The sequence below is a fragment of the Lygodium microphyllum genome, chromosome 15 (genome assembly GCF_053477565.2).
Source record: "Lygodium microphyllum isolate KBCC chromosome 15, Lygodium_microphyllum_v1.1.10, whole genome shotgun sequence".
Taxonomy (NCBI): domain Eukaryota; kingdom Viridiplantae; phylum Streptophyta; class Polypodiopsida; order Schizaeales; family Lygodiaceae; genus Lygodium; species Lygodium microphyllum.
In genome coordinates, this window is record NC_141149.1 from 3,847,976 (window position 1) to 3,864,273 (window position 16,298).

Sequence of the window (16,298 nt, forward strand, 5' to 3'; positions counted from 1 at the left end):
TATCTACCTTTATGGAAGATCTAAACAACGAATTGAGTAATACAATTCTCCAAGAATGAAGTATTCTATGGTCCCATGTTAATCTCCTGACATAACTCTGCATACACTGGAAGGTCGATAGACATGTCACCACAAAAGAACGAGTCTGCCTCGTTCTCAAAAAATTCTACGACTTCTGTATTTCCATCATTGTTAGCCGATGCGGGCTCCAAGCTTGCGGTGGCCTCCACCCCTTGTAATTTCGATCCCTCTATTTGCATATATTCTTCATCTATGCCTGGAACATCGCTTTGATCGTATACTCTCGCACCTCTAGGAGTTGAAGGTATAACATACCACCATCGAGGTTGTCGGGGATTTGGATAGAAGATTACCTGTTCACAAACACTTACAAACCGTCTTCAAACCATTGTGACATAAAGCATGTCGTATTACAATTAGCAAGCAAATGACTAGAAGATTACCTGTTCACAATGTGCCGGCAACACAAAGGTGTCGCGCAAATCCATCCATTTTTTTCGGAATCTATTTCGAGAAATCCAGATGGACCTCGTCGAACCGTTGCGCCAGCTCCTCCAAGTACCACTTTGAACCACTGCACATCGAATATTATCATGGAGAAGCTACGGTAATCCACCGTAATAATACTTTGCAAATTCCCAAAATACTCCATCTCATCCACAACCGTGTTCGGATCCGTTGCTCGTCGCCGGCTCTCTTGCTCAAACCTTGCCATGACACCACAGTCCATTGTGGAGCGCATTTTGTCAATACGCTCCACCCGAAAATGCCGTCCGCGCGACCACGCTGCACTATATATTTTGTACTGCACATTGAAACACTCAAATTAGATGTAGCAAACAAATTCAGATACGACACATTCTAAACCCCTCATTACCTTTGGACTACATCCCCTCGAGAACTCCCACTCCTCCATTGAGACCTCTGCCCCTTCGCTGGATGCTGCGATCAAGGCTCCATGCAACCATCGTGTTGACATAAACCGCGGCATCTCCTCCATGCCTTCGGGATATCGAATCGGTCGGTGACGCGTACTGCGTCGGAATTCAGCTCGCGCTTCCTCTCGATCTTGCCTTGCAATCTGGTACTTGGCGAGCCACGTCTCCATGGAGGCATGGTGCAACATACAAAAGCGATTCACTTTCTCTTCCATTGAGGCATCCATTCTTTTTTCTACCCCATTTCCAACCACCACATCTCCAGTCAGCCTGTCATCGTCCTTGAGCGTCCATAGCATTTCATTGTCTGGTTCCACCGTTGGTAGCCATTGTGAGATATGCACTAATGCCTCTGACACCAACCAACCCTCCGCCATGCTACCTTCCGGACGAGCTCGTTGTCGCACAAAGCCTTTCAGGGTTTTCATGAAGCGCTCCAGGAAGAACATCCATCGCGTATGGACAGGTCCGGCAATCTCCACTTCGTCCACAAGATGCACAAGAAGGTGAACTTGTATCGTGAGCATGCTAGTGGGCAGGTATTTCTCAAAGAGACAGACCGTCTCAACTGCTCCCCGCCTTGCGGATTCAATAGAGGACGTCTTAATCTCTTTCTGTGAGATCCATTGCACCAAAGTCGACAGCTTGTAAATGGCCCCACGAATTTCTGGAGTTAGGCATCCCGCGATCGCGATCGGTAGGACAAACTGCCACAAATGAGAAAGCATTAAGAATAATGGTCACTTTTCAAATTTCAAAATGTCCACGCTTATTAAAATCCGTTCTGTTCACAAACCTGACATATCTTATGCCAATCATGGGATTTTAGCCCAGACATTTGGTCATCTTTAGAAAATGCGGACCTGAGAGAACGCATCATACCCGTCGGAGTGCGGATAGACTTGATTACTTGCTTCACAATGCGCTCTTCTTTGGTAGACAAAACCCAGGGAGCGCGAGGAAGCTGCACTCCCCCTTCAGCACTCGACTGCGGCCAAAGCTCCTCCATCTTACCTACCTCCTTTAAATCCATTCGTGACCCTATAGTGTCTCTCTTTCCTGTGATGTGGTCCCATAGCAAGCTGCCCACATTTTTGAAAATATGCATGGGATCCAACAAGTGGTTGACCTGTAAGTGGGTCCAATATGGCAACTCGTAGAAAACTGAGAACCGTCGCATTCCATTTGGATGTGATTCCGGGTTTACCATTTTCAGCTCGTACCAGCTTGCAGCGTTCATACGTGCTGGAGGTCGTCCAAGAAAACCTTCCCTGAGTTCATGATCCTCCGGCAAGAAAGTGGCGTGTCCTTGATATACCATCTTCTTCATGGTTCGTGACCTTCGGGCGTCTAACTGTGGCCCACACAATGGACATGCATGATAACCTGAGGTAACGAGACCTGCAAGGCGATCCACGACCTAGTGAATACTTGATTGAATGAAATAAAATATAGATATTACCGGCGTGAACAAATGTCTGCTCACCTGAGCACTCTCCCAATCCCGGAAAGTCATGCATCGTCCACATGAGAATGGCTCGAATGTTGGCTGACCGCCGACCATCGCGCCTGCTCATATCTTGCACCGTGACCCCCTCCTCCCACAAAATCTTAAGCTCATCGACTAATGGACGAAGATACACGTCCATATTTTTTACTTTGTAGCGGCCCGGGACGAGCAAGCTAAGGATGAGATGTCCTTTCTTCGTAGAAAGCCATGGAGGAATGTTGTAGTTGACAAGCACTATAGGCCACACACTGTAAGAAGTCGAGCGCAGACCGAATGGGTTCACACCATCCATGGCGAGACCGAGCCGAAGATTCCTTGGCTCTCGCGCAAAGCCTGGGAAGGTAGAGTCAATGTGGCTCCATGCGCGCGAATCTGCTGATATTCGTTGCACTCCATCCGTAGACCTATTCTGCACATGCCACGTTGTCAAGCTTGCCATGGCAGACGTGCGAAACATGTGGTTTATGCGGGGGATGAGCGGAAAGTGTCTGAGGACTTTTTGAGGGATGGTCTGCCCTTGCAAGTCCTGTCGATACCTGTGAGCACCACACTTTGGACATGTCTCCATAGTCTCGTATTCATCTCGAAACAATATGCAGTCGTTGATACATGCATGGATGTTATTGTAGTCCATGCCAAGCTTCCGTAAAACATGTCGTGCATCATCACGAGACTCAGGCATGGTGTTTGCAGGTGGCAATATATGATATTTCAATAACCTGAAAACATCATAAAACACCTTGAAAAATCCATCCATATTTACAATAATACTGTTTAAAAAAAAAACAATGAAGTCTGTATGCAAGGTACCTGAATAACTCAGTCACACTCGTATCGCTCCAACCGTATTTCGCTTGCACACTTAAGAGTGCAAGCAATGTCTTCAACCGAGATACTCGGCACCCATCATATAATGGTATGGATGCTTCCTCTCTAAGCGGGTCAGATGTCTCAACATCCATGGGAATCAATGCATCGATCATTGCCTCCATCTCAGGCTCCAAGATTGTAGGCAAGTCGGGAAGGTTGTCTGTCTCCTCTGGCATTGACGATATAGATGGGCCTTGCGAGTGGTCTATTGGCTCCTGCCATCCATCCATCTCACGTCCACGAACTCTTCTAATTGGCCGCAAAGGGTGCTCTCCCCCTTGGGTCGAGACATCACCCCCCTGGACACAAAATTTGCCAACAAGACCCAATCTTATTGTGTATGGTTTTCAATTAGCTTGAGAGTACAATGCATGAAAAATGCTAACTTGAAAATACCGTTTGCTGAAAATCTGCAATCGCCTGATCAATAATCTCAGGTTGAAACTCGCCAAATCGTCGTACGTGTTCTATAGACAATCGACGTTTTCGTCTAATTGCCAACTTGCATTGAGAGCAAGGACATGGGACACGCTGATTAAGATACGACTCGCGGTCTTGAACAATAGGACCTTCTTCGTTTGCCATCTTATCTACATTACAGCAAACGAGGCTTAAATGGATAGCTTTTTGGAGATGTACGTCAACTTGCAAGTTGACCATAAACCTTGCATTGTATATAGTAGTCGAGAGATTTTCCGATGTTATATCTCGGCCTTGTATCATGCTCAACGATTTGTTTGTCCCGGTAGATAATTTTTTGTTATATCTCGGCTTTGAGTATAAGTAATCCATTTTAAAATTAATGCGCGCCATCTATGAAATTTTACAACTATAGTAATAAAATTTATTTCAATCAATTCTACTCATAGTCATAAGACCTGAGAGAAATTATCCTATACTCAATTTAAGGGATCTCCACTTCTATAACAATAATTTTGGGTTAATTTTGATGAAGTACGTGGCCGTATGCAAAGCACATTGCATACCATTATCGATACGTATATTATCTTAAATTTCATTCCCTTCCCTCTCCCTCTCCCTCTCCCTCACCCTCTCCCTCTCTTTCTCTCACCCTCTCCCTCACCCTCTCGTTCTCTTTCTCTCCCTCTCTCATTTCCTCCCTCCTCCTCCCTCTCCCTCTCCCTCCCTCTTTCTCCCTCTTTCTCCCTCTCCCTCTCCCTCGCTCCCTCGCTCCCTCTCTCCCTCTCCCTCCCCCTCCCTCTTTCTCTCCCTCTCTCATTTCCTTCCCCTCCCCCTCCCTCTCCCTCTCCCTCTCCCTCTCTTTTTCTCCCTCTCCCTCTCTATCTCTCTTTCTCTCTCATTTCCTAAACAAGCAAAAAATAAAGTGATTTAAACATCCTCCAAGCAAAAGGGAGAGGGAGAGATACAATGCACTCTCCCTCTCTTTCTCTTTCTATCCCTCTCTCATTTCCTTCCCCTTCCTATCCCTCTCACTCTCTTTCTCTCTCATTTCCTCTCCTAAACAAGAAAAAAATAAAGTGATTCAAACATTAAACAAGCAAAAGGGAGAGGGAGGGAGAGAGAGAATGCACTCTCCCTCCTTCTCCCTCTCTTTTTCTTTCTCTCCCTCTCCTATTTCCTCCCCCTCCCTCTCCCTCTCCCTCTATTTCTCTTTCTCTTTCTTTCCCTTTCCCTCTCCCTCTCCCTCTCTTTCTCTCTTACTCTCTCGTTTCCTCTCCTAAACAAGCAAAGAAGAAAGTAATTTAAACATTAAACAAGCAAAAGGGAGAGAGAGAGAGAGAGAATGCACTCTCACTCTCTTTCTCTCCCTCTCCCTCTCTTTCTCTCCCTCTCTCTCCCTCTCCCTCTCCTTCTCTTTCTTTTCCTCTCCTAAATAAACAAAAGAGAACGATTTAAACCTTCAACAAGTAAAAGAAAGAGAGAGGGAGACTCACCAATGAGATATGGCGAGCGTGGGCGGCTTCTCTTTGCAACGAGGGCTCCTCCTCTCCTTCGCGAACAACGACGGTGGCGGTGGCGGCGGCGGCGGCAACAAGTCTCTTCCTCCTCTTCTTTCACAAAGCCTTGGCTCTCTCCCTCGCTCTCGCTCTCAAAAGGCGAAGAAAACAAAATGAAAACGGCGCTCTGGTTTCGGCCGCGCTTTTTTTTCCTGCGGCGTCGCTATATGCGTCGCTATATGCGTCGCTATTTGCGTCGCTATTTGCGTCGCTATTTGCGTCGCAAATAGCGACGCAAATAGCGACGCAAATAGCGACGCCAATAGCGACGCCAATAGCGACGCCGATAAACGCCGTCGCTAATCGGCGTCGCTATTGCCCCAGTCCCTTGTAGTGGCTTTCGCATTTTAATGGTGCGCCTTTTTTCTCTTTCGTTGCCTTGGCCTGACACCGAAGCTTTCTGAGGGTCGTGCCCGAACATTTGAATTTTTCAGGGATTGGTTGCCGGTCAAGGCGCCTTCTTCTGCTTTTATCCTGCGCTTTTCTGGGAAAGGCATGGCACATCAGAGAGCAGAGCACACAGCGGGTCCCAGTCAGAGAGGGGCCCACCCAGACGACTATTACATAGTTCTTTCAGACAGACAGAGTAAGAGCTACTGTACCAGCCTCCAACCAGACCTTCGGGCTCACACTACAGCAGGCTGAGGACCAGCGTACCCGACGCCGCACGAGGATCCGTGGGTTTCGGACCCCACAGCCACACCAACAGGAGATCCGGAGGATTCTTGATCTACATCAACATCAGATTGAGATCCGATGACACTCGACACATTGGATCTCAGATCTCCAGTTTGCTCTTTCTCCACCGCCGATGTACCACATCCTGTATCCAGGAGGGATCACCTGCTATTAGCGACTTCGACGACTGCTACTACATCCCAGGATAGTATATCTCCCTGCATCTGTTACATATACACATCGCACCACTTTATCACAGCCGACAGTTGTTCCCCTATCACAGTTGGCATTTGTTCCCCTTTTGTAGCCATTATCTGGAGTACCAGAGCTACATACGCACATACACATACACGACACTTATCACACTCACAGCACCGTATTTCCAGTTTCCAGTTTTTAGCTTTTCATTCAGCACTTTTATTTTGGATAGCTGGACCTCATCAATTGTATCACAGTTTGTCTCATAGGCCAGTTTTGGTCTTTAGAAGACATTAATATAACTCTCTCTCTCTCTCTCTCTCTCTCTCTCTCTCTCTCTCTCTCTCTCTCTCTCTCTCTCTCTCTCTCTCTCTCTCTCTCTCTCTCTCTCTCTCTCTCTCTCTCAAGTAAGAAATAAGAAGAGAGCTCACAAGATTTCATACCACAAGAACAAGCTTATCCATTCACTTTCTAGTTTTTATGCATGGCCTTAGTTTTCTTGAACAACCTCATATTGTATTAGCTTAGATCATTCTCTCGTTTTGCACATGCTATTTTATATTTTACAATTGTTTTTTGACTCCTTAGGTTGAAATCCATTGATCTCATGTCTCACTCGGATTTTACAATTTATATGAGTGAGCCCATCACTCTAACAAATATAAATTTAAAGTATTTTTCTTGTCTAAAAATTATATGCATTGGACAATCACTCTATTTTTCGCTTCTCTTGTCCTTTACGTTTTTAAATTTATGTCATCCTTTTGCATACTTTCTTGTCACCCCTTCCTAGAATAGATTAATATTATCACCCCCTAGACTTATCCTGGTCTCGTGGTACTCCATATTCTAGTGGAAATTAAGGTGCAACTAGTATAGTTGGTCATGTAGAGGGTAATTGTCAAGAATTGCATAGTAGAGGAACTTGCTTGAGCTGCTACGATAATCACGTACCGACTTCTGCGTTGATTTAATGGCCCCGCTCAAAATTAAAACCTCTAGCCATATTTGGCCGCTTATGACGAATTCGCTTTGAGTTACTAATCGCTACCAATTAAACACTTCTGGAGGAGACTTTAGACAAGGACTTAAGACACCAGGCTAGAATCTAAGACCCATACCTAGTAAATGCGCAAATTCTTCTGCTTAGCAATTAGGGATTTTTAAAGTGAAATTTCACTACATAAAAGCTACTACAAGATATGGGTTATATATTAACGCTTGAAGTGACAAAATCATTCCTCTAAAAAATTATCATCTCATCGTTAAAACAATCAGTATACACCTCTCTATAGATGTGTTGCTATGTGGCAATTGGCGTCAAAAGTGATCATCGTTATGTCTTCGTTTCCTTATAGTGAGCAAAGCTATAACAAGTTAAGTGTCTCCATAGCAAAGCAAGGTGAATTTATATATAACATCTCACATAGCCATGTTTTCTTATACAAAAATCTAGTTGCAACTAGTTAAATAACTATGTATAGTAAATCAAATGGAGTTCATACATAGCATCTAACTTGTCATGCTTATATCATTCAGTCTATTGGTAATACACATTACAACAAATAGGCTTAAGCATCAGCTAGATAGCCATGTGCATGTGCTCTAAGGCACAGTTCATACACATTTCGAATACGTTTTCTTTCCATACAGATGAAAGTAATAAGAGGAGCACATGTATAGGTCAATGATTAATTGCTATATGATATCGTTTTCTTGATAAGGTGGATATTTACTTTCATAGTAAAAGAAAAGTAGTAAGAATCTCATCAAATTTTCAACTCAATGGATCTAGACCTTGAAGTGTCCCCTTGAGTGTGGAGTCATTACAAAAGAAAAAATATTTTTTAGACTTATTTGGTCCCCTTCCAAACTACGGCACATTCATCTAGTGACATAATAAAAACTATATGTCCTATAACAACATTTTCCTTATATAAAATGACATGCAATCACGCTTAGGCTAGGTGAAGTGTTGCTATAACTATTGGAAGTTCAAGCCTCTAAGTTCTAGTTGAGCTCATTAATTGTTTTTATGTGGGCAATGTTTTTCGTACTCAATCTTTGATCTTAACCAATGAACCTCCCCTCCTTCTATATATACATGGAGTATGTAAGGGGCCATTGCACCATTAACATAAAGAATTAGTAATCAGTTAAATAATAGGACTCAATAAATATATTCTTGTTGCACAATTGATACATGGTTTAAGAAACGATTGTTTATATGCTAAAAGATGTAAATAACAAGAGTTTCCCAAAGTGCACACAATGGATTGTTGTGAAGGGTACAATATTTATGTTATGGATCTATGTAATTTCCAAGGGTTTACTTACTCATTTGCCAACATGTTTAAATGGCATATTTACGAGGTTTATGTTTGGTTTGTTATTTACAAGGTCTATGAAAGATTTTCGAACTAGCCTTAATCTCTTTGTCTATCATCTATCTAGATCATTATCTAAGCTTCACATGGAAAGTGCACAAGTGGATAGTGCCATCTTTGTATGAGTTTGTTTGGCATTAAAGAAGTTTATATTCTTCACATATTTGTTATGTATTCTCTAGTTCTTGCTTAGGTTTTATCCACTATGTCGTGTAAGTTTTTCATGGTATCAGAGTATCCCACTTTCTTTACTTTATTTGTGAGTAAAAGGAAGAGAAGCTACTTCCCTTTGCTCATAAAATAAGGAAATTGCATTAGATATGAACCTGACAATCTAGTCCATGTGTAAAGAGAGGTACCTTGCTAGATTAAATGGAGCCAAATATGCCTTGTCATTAGAAGAGTCCAATTTGTTCTTTAACATAATTACTATCCAACCATTTCATCTACATGAGTATGGCAATCCAACATGTTTTTTGATAGAACTACATTGCTATTTTACCTATCTAGCTAAATACAAATACTCTTCAATGTCTCCACTTATGCATCCAAATTTCAAAACATCAGATGTACATAGCTAGATATAATGCAAATGAAATGTCACTACTGAAATGCAACTTGTTGCAAATTGTGATGTACGAAATATGTATGCTATATGAAGCATCCAAATTAAGACCACATTGAAGATAGGTAACACCCTCCTGAATTTGCAGCATAGATTGGAATGCCTTGTATATCTATCTTTATAGTGTGGGAGATTGAATGATACTAGTGATACAACTGTTAATTGTGTATTTACCCCAACTACTGAAATCAATTAAAGTATCTCAATGGAACTAATAGTACAATGCACATGCTTTTAAATATTCTGATTTTGTGTCCATAGTTAATATATACCTTACTAACACTAAAAAACATAAGATTTTACACCCATGGTTGTAAGTTTTAAGAGCTCTAGTTTACTTGAAGAACCCTTGAAATTACCGCACCTAGTAGAAAAACTCATTAATATTTAATATCTTCAAATTCTCCATCATCAAACATCATAGAGAATGTTCACAACGTATATGTTAGTTTGGGTTGGGGGGAGTAAAAACATGAAAGAATAAACATTTGGTGCCTTCAAATTTTTGAAAATCTATTAATGAAAATGTAACTCTAACCAAACCATGCTAGTTTTGCATGATTAAACTTCCCAACTCCATTTCAATAAGTCAAAGCTTGTCAAAATGTTTCGTGGTTGATTGAAAGTGTCTAGGAAATTAAGATTAAATGCTAATGTTATAGAACAAAAATGTTAACTCAAACCAAAATTCACATCAATATAGAAAATATCAAAACTTAAACAAAAAAATATGCATATCATAATACAATGAATTCCTTTGTTACGTGTACAGATAAACATGTCAAAAATGAATTAGTGGATAGCCTCTCATATGCATTTTGTGTGGTAAAATGGCCTATACCATGTGGGGTATGTATGTATGTATGTATGTATGTATGTATGTATCTATGTATATATATATATATATATATATATGATATCAATTAGTGGATAGCCTCTCATATGTATTTTGTGTGGTAAAATGGCCTATACCAAGCCACAAGGGACTTTTAATCAATCGCTATATAGGAAATCTTGTGAAATGTAGGAAATGTTGCAATTTTTGTAGGATTTCCTATGTTCTCGCAAAATTCCCTATATAAAAGAATTATATAAAAATGCCACTTCCTAATTGTAATAGTAGGGAGCTTTAAGTACATAGAGAATTTTCTACCTTCTCTCAAAATTCTATGTATAGGAAATTATAAGAAAGTCAAGCTTTAATCTAGCTCGTAAACACAACACAAAAATTAATGAAATTGAAAGTAACCATATGGAGGTGAACCTAGATTTCCTAACCCCCCTACACACACATATGAACATGTTGTATGCACATGTGTCTGCATGTATGCATGCACACATACATACATAAACATGTGTGCACATGCATACACATGCACATAGATACACACACATGCAAGCCTCTTCACTTTTAGTCAAAAGGCCATATCTAAATATAGTCATGGGCTTGTTTATCCTAGCACTAAATGTTGAAAATGACCACTGTGTTGCAGAAAAAGGAGGCCTCAAACCAAGTAGTTACATACCTATTTTGTGCAATATTACTCACTTTTCTCTAACTTTTTTGGATGATGTAACCATTTAATGCACATGTTTTAATACTTCATGCAGACATAGGATATTGTATAATGGCACGCATGGCAATGTTTGGATTAAAAACCTTATAGGTTTTCATGCACTCCTTACATGAATTGGTCTACAAATCATGGTTAATTTAAGAACAATAGTAAAATACTCACCCTTGCAAGCTTGGACATGCCAATGTAAACATAATCTTGGTTTAGCACCCTATGAGCCTTAGATGAGAAACCATCAAGATTTTGAATAACTATAGTGTTTCAACTAATGACTAGATGGTTGAAATGATCCAATTTTTTTTAGATATCCTATTACTCTTGTTAGGAGAAAATGTTGGTATTTGTATAACTTCTTTAAATGAGCAAGATGGCGCTTGCCTTTGAGTGCCATAGTGATAACAAGTGTCCAAGAGTCGTAATCTTCCTTTAGTAGTTCTTAAAATAGCAGGACACATATGTTGTATACTCTAGATAATTCAAAGACCCTGGGATCTCCTAGTAAGGCCCCTTATGGACTAACTTTTAGAGGTCCCTAGAGAGGAGGAGTTACACTCTATGACTATTAAAACCATAAAAAAGAAAAATAAAAAATACAAAGCAACATAGTTCAACAACCCATTGTGATGCCTTGGCTGGTAGTAATTCTTATAGAACAATTCTCCAAATGAATTTAAGGGTGGCATTATAAGCTTGGATGGCGCCCTAGCCATAGACAAGAACTCCACTTTACTTCTTTATCACAACTCATTCTAGAGTGACGATGTTAGAAAACATCCATTTTGAGCTACGTCCATGTAATTCGTAAGGGACCTAACCATACAAATTAAGACAAAAATTTTTGCCATTTGGATCAATACTCTAGAATAACTAAGGGTCATTTCATATTCATTCGGGGACAAATGTGTGCAACAAAGCTGTTAATTGAGGTTTCAATTATTCAATGGGGGATAGAACTATCATAGTGATGCTAAATTTGACAAGCAAGAGGTGACTGGATAGTTTTCTATAGTACACAAAAAGGAGTGGCTAGCCATTGCCACCAATCAAATGCATGCAAGCATCCAGACAAATTTGAAATCAGGAGCACCCAAATCATGTTTGATCCACCTTTCATTTCTTTTGGTTTATGCATTCTAAGGTGTTTGTTCATTTGGGCGTTTATGAAACCTTCCTAAGCCAACAATGTTCCTCAAGGTGATGAGGTCCACAAGTCAACTTTGGCTCTTTACATCCATAACCTAGTATGTTTAACCAACAGAGTGCCATTCCAAGTCTATTCATAACCTAGTACATCTATCCAAGATTAGACAAAGCACCATTCCATGTCTATTCATAAATCACACTTGTTGGCTTGTGGGGGCTAAAATCTTTAAATCCAACTTACAATTATCAAAAGTACAATCCCAATATGGTGATGAGAATACATCTCATGCAATATAGTTATCAAAGATACCACAGAGAGAATTGAATTACACCAATCAAAATACATCACAGAGAGAGAAAATGGATGCGTGTGAAATAGGAACAGAGTTTGATTCTGGTTATGGTATGTGAGCTTTTGGATGACTTGTGCCTATGTGGTTTCTGAAGCGTGCCTCAATTGCTTCAATATTATAGCGTTAGGAGATGAAAATGGATCCCATCGGGTTTCATGTGCTAATGAAGCCATGAAAGGTATTGGTGGTTATTGAAGGTAGATTATGTGCTCTTGGATCCAATTTAATTTTTTAGGAAGAAAGGACATGAGAAGTGGGCAATTTTGTCAGTATGGTTGCTCTTGATTTGCATAGAATATATTCAACAATCAATTTTTTGCATGTTTTTAGTGATATAGATAGCTGAGGCGTATATTTCTTATTTGAACCTTCAGCAATTTGTCAACCTCTTGCCATTTGTATGGACACCTTAAAATTCAAATAAAGGTCTGCCAGGATGGCTTTGAAAATGGAGACTAACTCAAACATGAAGGAAACAAATATCGATGGAAGGTTGTAGCATGGGAGTTTTTAAGTGTTGAGAGGTCAAAAGAAGGACTTGGATTAATGAAACCAAAAGAGGGAACATATTTTTTGGTGTTTCAACTTCTTCAGAGGTTGGATGCACAACAACTATGGGCTATCATTATTTCCTTGGTGTTTCAACTACTTAAGAGGTTGGATGCAAAACAACTATGCATTTGTAATGTGGGAATATAAGAAGAGGGATGCTCCTTTGAGGCACATAATGTGGAGGTTCAAAACTTCTTTAAGAAATGAGGCACCTAGCTCTTGAGATTGGCATGAGGGGTGACAATGCAAGTATGGACAACTTAAAATTCCAATATGTAGGTCTGCTAGGATGGATTTTAATATGGAGACTAAGTCGAACATGAAGGAAACAAATATCGATGGCATGTTGTAGCATGGGAGTTTTTAATAGTTGAGAGGTCAAAAGGACTTGGATTAATGAAACAAAAAGAGGGAACATATTCCTTAGTGTTTCAACTACTTAAGAGGATGGATGCACAACAACTATGGGCTATCATTATAAAGAATTGGGTGGAGACCTACCATACTTTAGTAGGTTTGTGGTGGATAGGCCCAACATCTTGGGATATCCTAATAGCTAAAGGTATTATAGTCAAGATTATTGCCTTAGAAATGGCCCAACAATTGGGAAAGAAATGAAAATACAATGGAATCTGAATGTTGAGGAGTCTCTTGAGTTACAATGGAATCAAGATAATTGCCTTAGAAATTTCCCAACAATTACTCACACTTGAGTTGTGGTGTGCCAATTGGAAGATGTTTGGTGAAAGTTGCAAAATAATCCCAACAAAAATCGACAAACAACAACATGAGAGAAAAACCTCTTTATAGGATGTTCATATCATGCATGATTTTAATTTCATCGTACTGATTCCCCTCGAGTTGATGGCTCTCTAGATGTGAGATGTGACATGATTCAAACTTGCATCACATTCACTAAATATGTCCCTTCATTGATCATCGCATGAAAGATAAAATATATCATTATGTTTGTCCCTCAAGATTGCAATTAGTCCCCCTTGACTTGTTGGACCTCAAATCCTTGTAAGAACCCTATAATAGAGTTCTAGAGAGCATCTAGGCAAAGACTCGCTCATCCAAGAGCTTGAACCTACACCAGCATGATTGATCTCAACCACCTCCATAAGGTTTGAAGATAGAAATTGATTCCATTTGGTTTATAAAGTGTTGCGGTAGTAATTTCGTGCAAAAAACAAGTAGGGTTGTAGCCATCGAAACTAGGACCGATCTGAATGATTAATCCGCAAGTAGAAGAGGGTTGTTCTGGGGAAAATAGATTGGTACCAATGCATCTAAAGTCACATGGCAAGCTAACAAAAGAGAAAACCACTATTCAAGAGGAATCCTGGATTGAGGGTACTTTTGATTGGAAAGAAAATTTGAACCAAAATAGGCTACCTTATATTACTAGTTTGGACACTACTAATGGAAGAATTGCACTTCCTTGAGATGTTATGGCTTCTATTGCACAAATAAATTATTTGGCACTCAGGTAAGTAGCTCGTCATCATCGTTTCACCCAACGCATATGACATCTCCATAATACACAATAGGGAAAGTAATATGTATTGTAGAGGGCTTGTAGTCCATATTCACAGCTTGAAGGATTTGTGCCATATCATGCATTGGTAGAAGCATAGTGCTAAAATTAGCAAGGACAATAGAAAAAAAAACACAAAGAAGCATCTTTTTATTTTGAAGAGGGCAGAAGCAAGACTACGAGTATTGGTTCAGGACAAGCCGGCGCGCGGTGATTGCTTCTCCATATGAGATTTCCTTTTCGTGTGCTCCTTGCACTAGATCAAGGCCTCTGTGAAGGAAATCTAGAGCATCATCGACAACATCTACTACATAGTCCGTGAAAGTGGAGGATGCAAGGATGACAAAGACATATTCAATAGCATGTGTTGTTCCAAGAAAGAAGGCATCATCATCTGGAAGATTTGCTAGTGTCAGCGTACGCGAGTGTCGATCTCTGTGTGTCGTGCAAATATTCGAGCTCCATTTGCATGCCTCCTGCTACATACCCCTGGGCCTTTATATGTCCTTTGCTAGAGACGCTAATCTGTGATCGAGCCACTGTCTAGGTAGGTGAGTTAAACCTTGAATCTTTATAGAAAGACTGCATTTTTCCTTTAGTACATAGCTTGCTCAGCAGTATTTGTTTTGTGACTCACAACAGATTTAGGGATCGATCATTATTGCAAGGTTTGGTGTCACTGCCTGGTCAAGGGATTTTTTTTTTACTGTCATGCATTGTTTACAATCTCATTGTCATTTTTCCTAGTTGAGGTATCATAAAGGTTCACATAATTCGAGATTGGTCACATCTACATATTGAGCTTGGAAATTATTAATCGAGTTATATGGTCAGGAATGTGGCTGTCATCTCTTTCTCTTGCTCGCTCACCATACCTCAACACTACCATATCTTTGCTTTACAGAGCACAACAATCTGTGAACTTTACAGTTTTTAAGAATTTTATTAAAACTGCAACACTCTTAACCATGTGCAGGCACACCTAGCGAAACAACACGCCACTTAGCTGCAAAGGGCTAATGTATGCACGTTCGTGTTGTGATGTTGTGTCTACTCAAGAAATGGAGGCTGCTTCATACCGCTCCTACCATTACCAAGGTATATTGAGCTTGTATCATCATAGGCACATGTTCTTGAGAGCAGTGTTTTCCATTTTGATTACATTTCATTCCATGGTATCTCCTACCTTAAGACTAGATGGAGCATGTATGACCAGGTGTCATTCACATGCTAAAAATGGGGCTTGCATACCATCACAAAATGAGAGCGATGATGTCTAGCAATGGCACTCTGCATCAATAGACCCTTGAAATGGAAGGGATGATACATGCTCATTCACTTTATTGATATGCTAAATTATATTCTCATGCAACTTGATTGTCTCTGCTTTCATTTTGAAAAAGCTTGTGGCTAGCAAATTTACACCAACTATAGACTCTAGCAGACCGGTTGAAAAATGTGGGTGAAATCCTTGAAGTTGATGTCGCACAGCATGGAGACCTTCACTTACAAGTCACAACTAGCATGGTGACTACAGGTTCTGATTTTAGAAAACTTAGAGTCTTCTGTGTGCGAGATGAGTGTGCTGAGGTCTACATTTGTCATTTTACAAATGCTTCAGAGTCCAAATTTCGCACCACGCTCTCCAACCTATTAATGTTGGTTTAATTGAGATGTCCACTTCATACAAAAGTCATGCTTAGTAATTCTCATGTTCTTGTGCACCTGTTGTACAGTTTGCTTTTATTGTTTCAGCATGGTTGCTCTCACATTTGAAACTAGACTTGGTTTGAATGTAGGCATGGTTGAGTAAAGCATTTGCTTTGAACAGCCATGTTTTTTAACTAGCGGATCTAAATGCAGAACTAAAGAAGATTTAGTATTTGGTTATCTAGTAATTGGTGGATACACTGAGCAGACACAATGA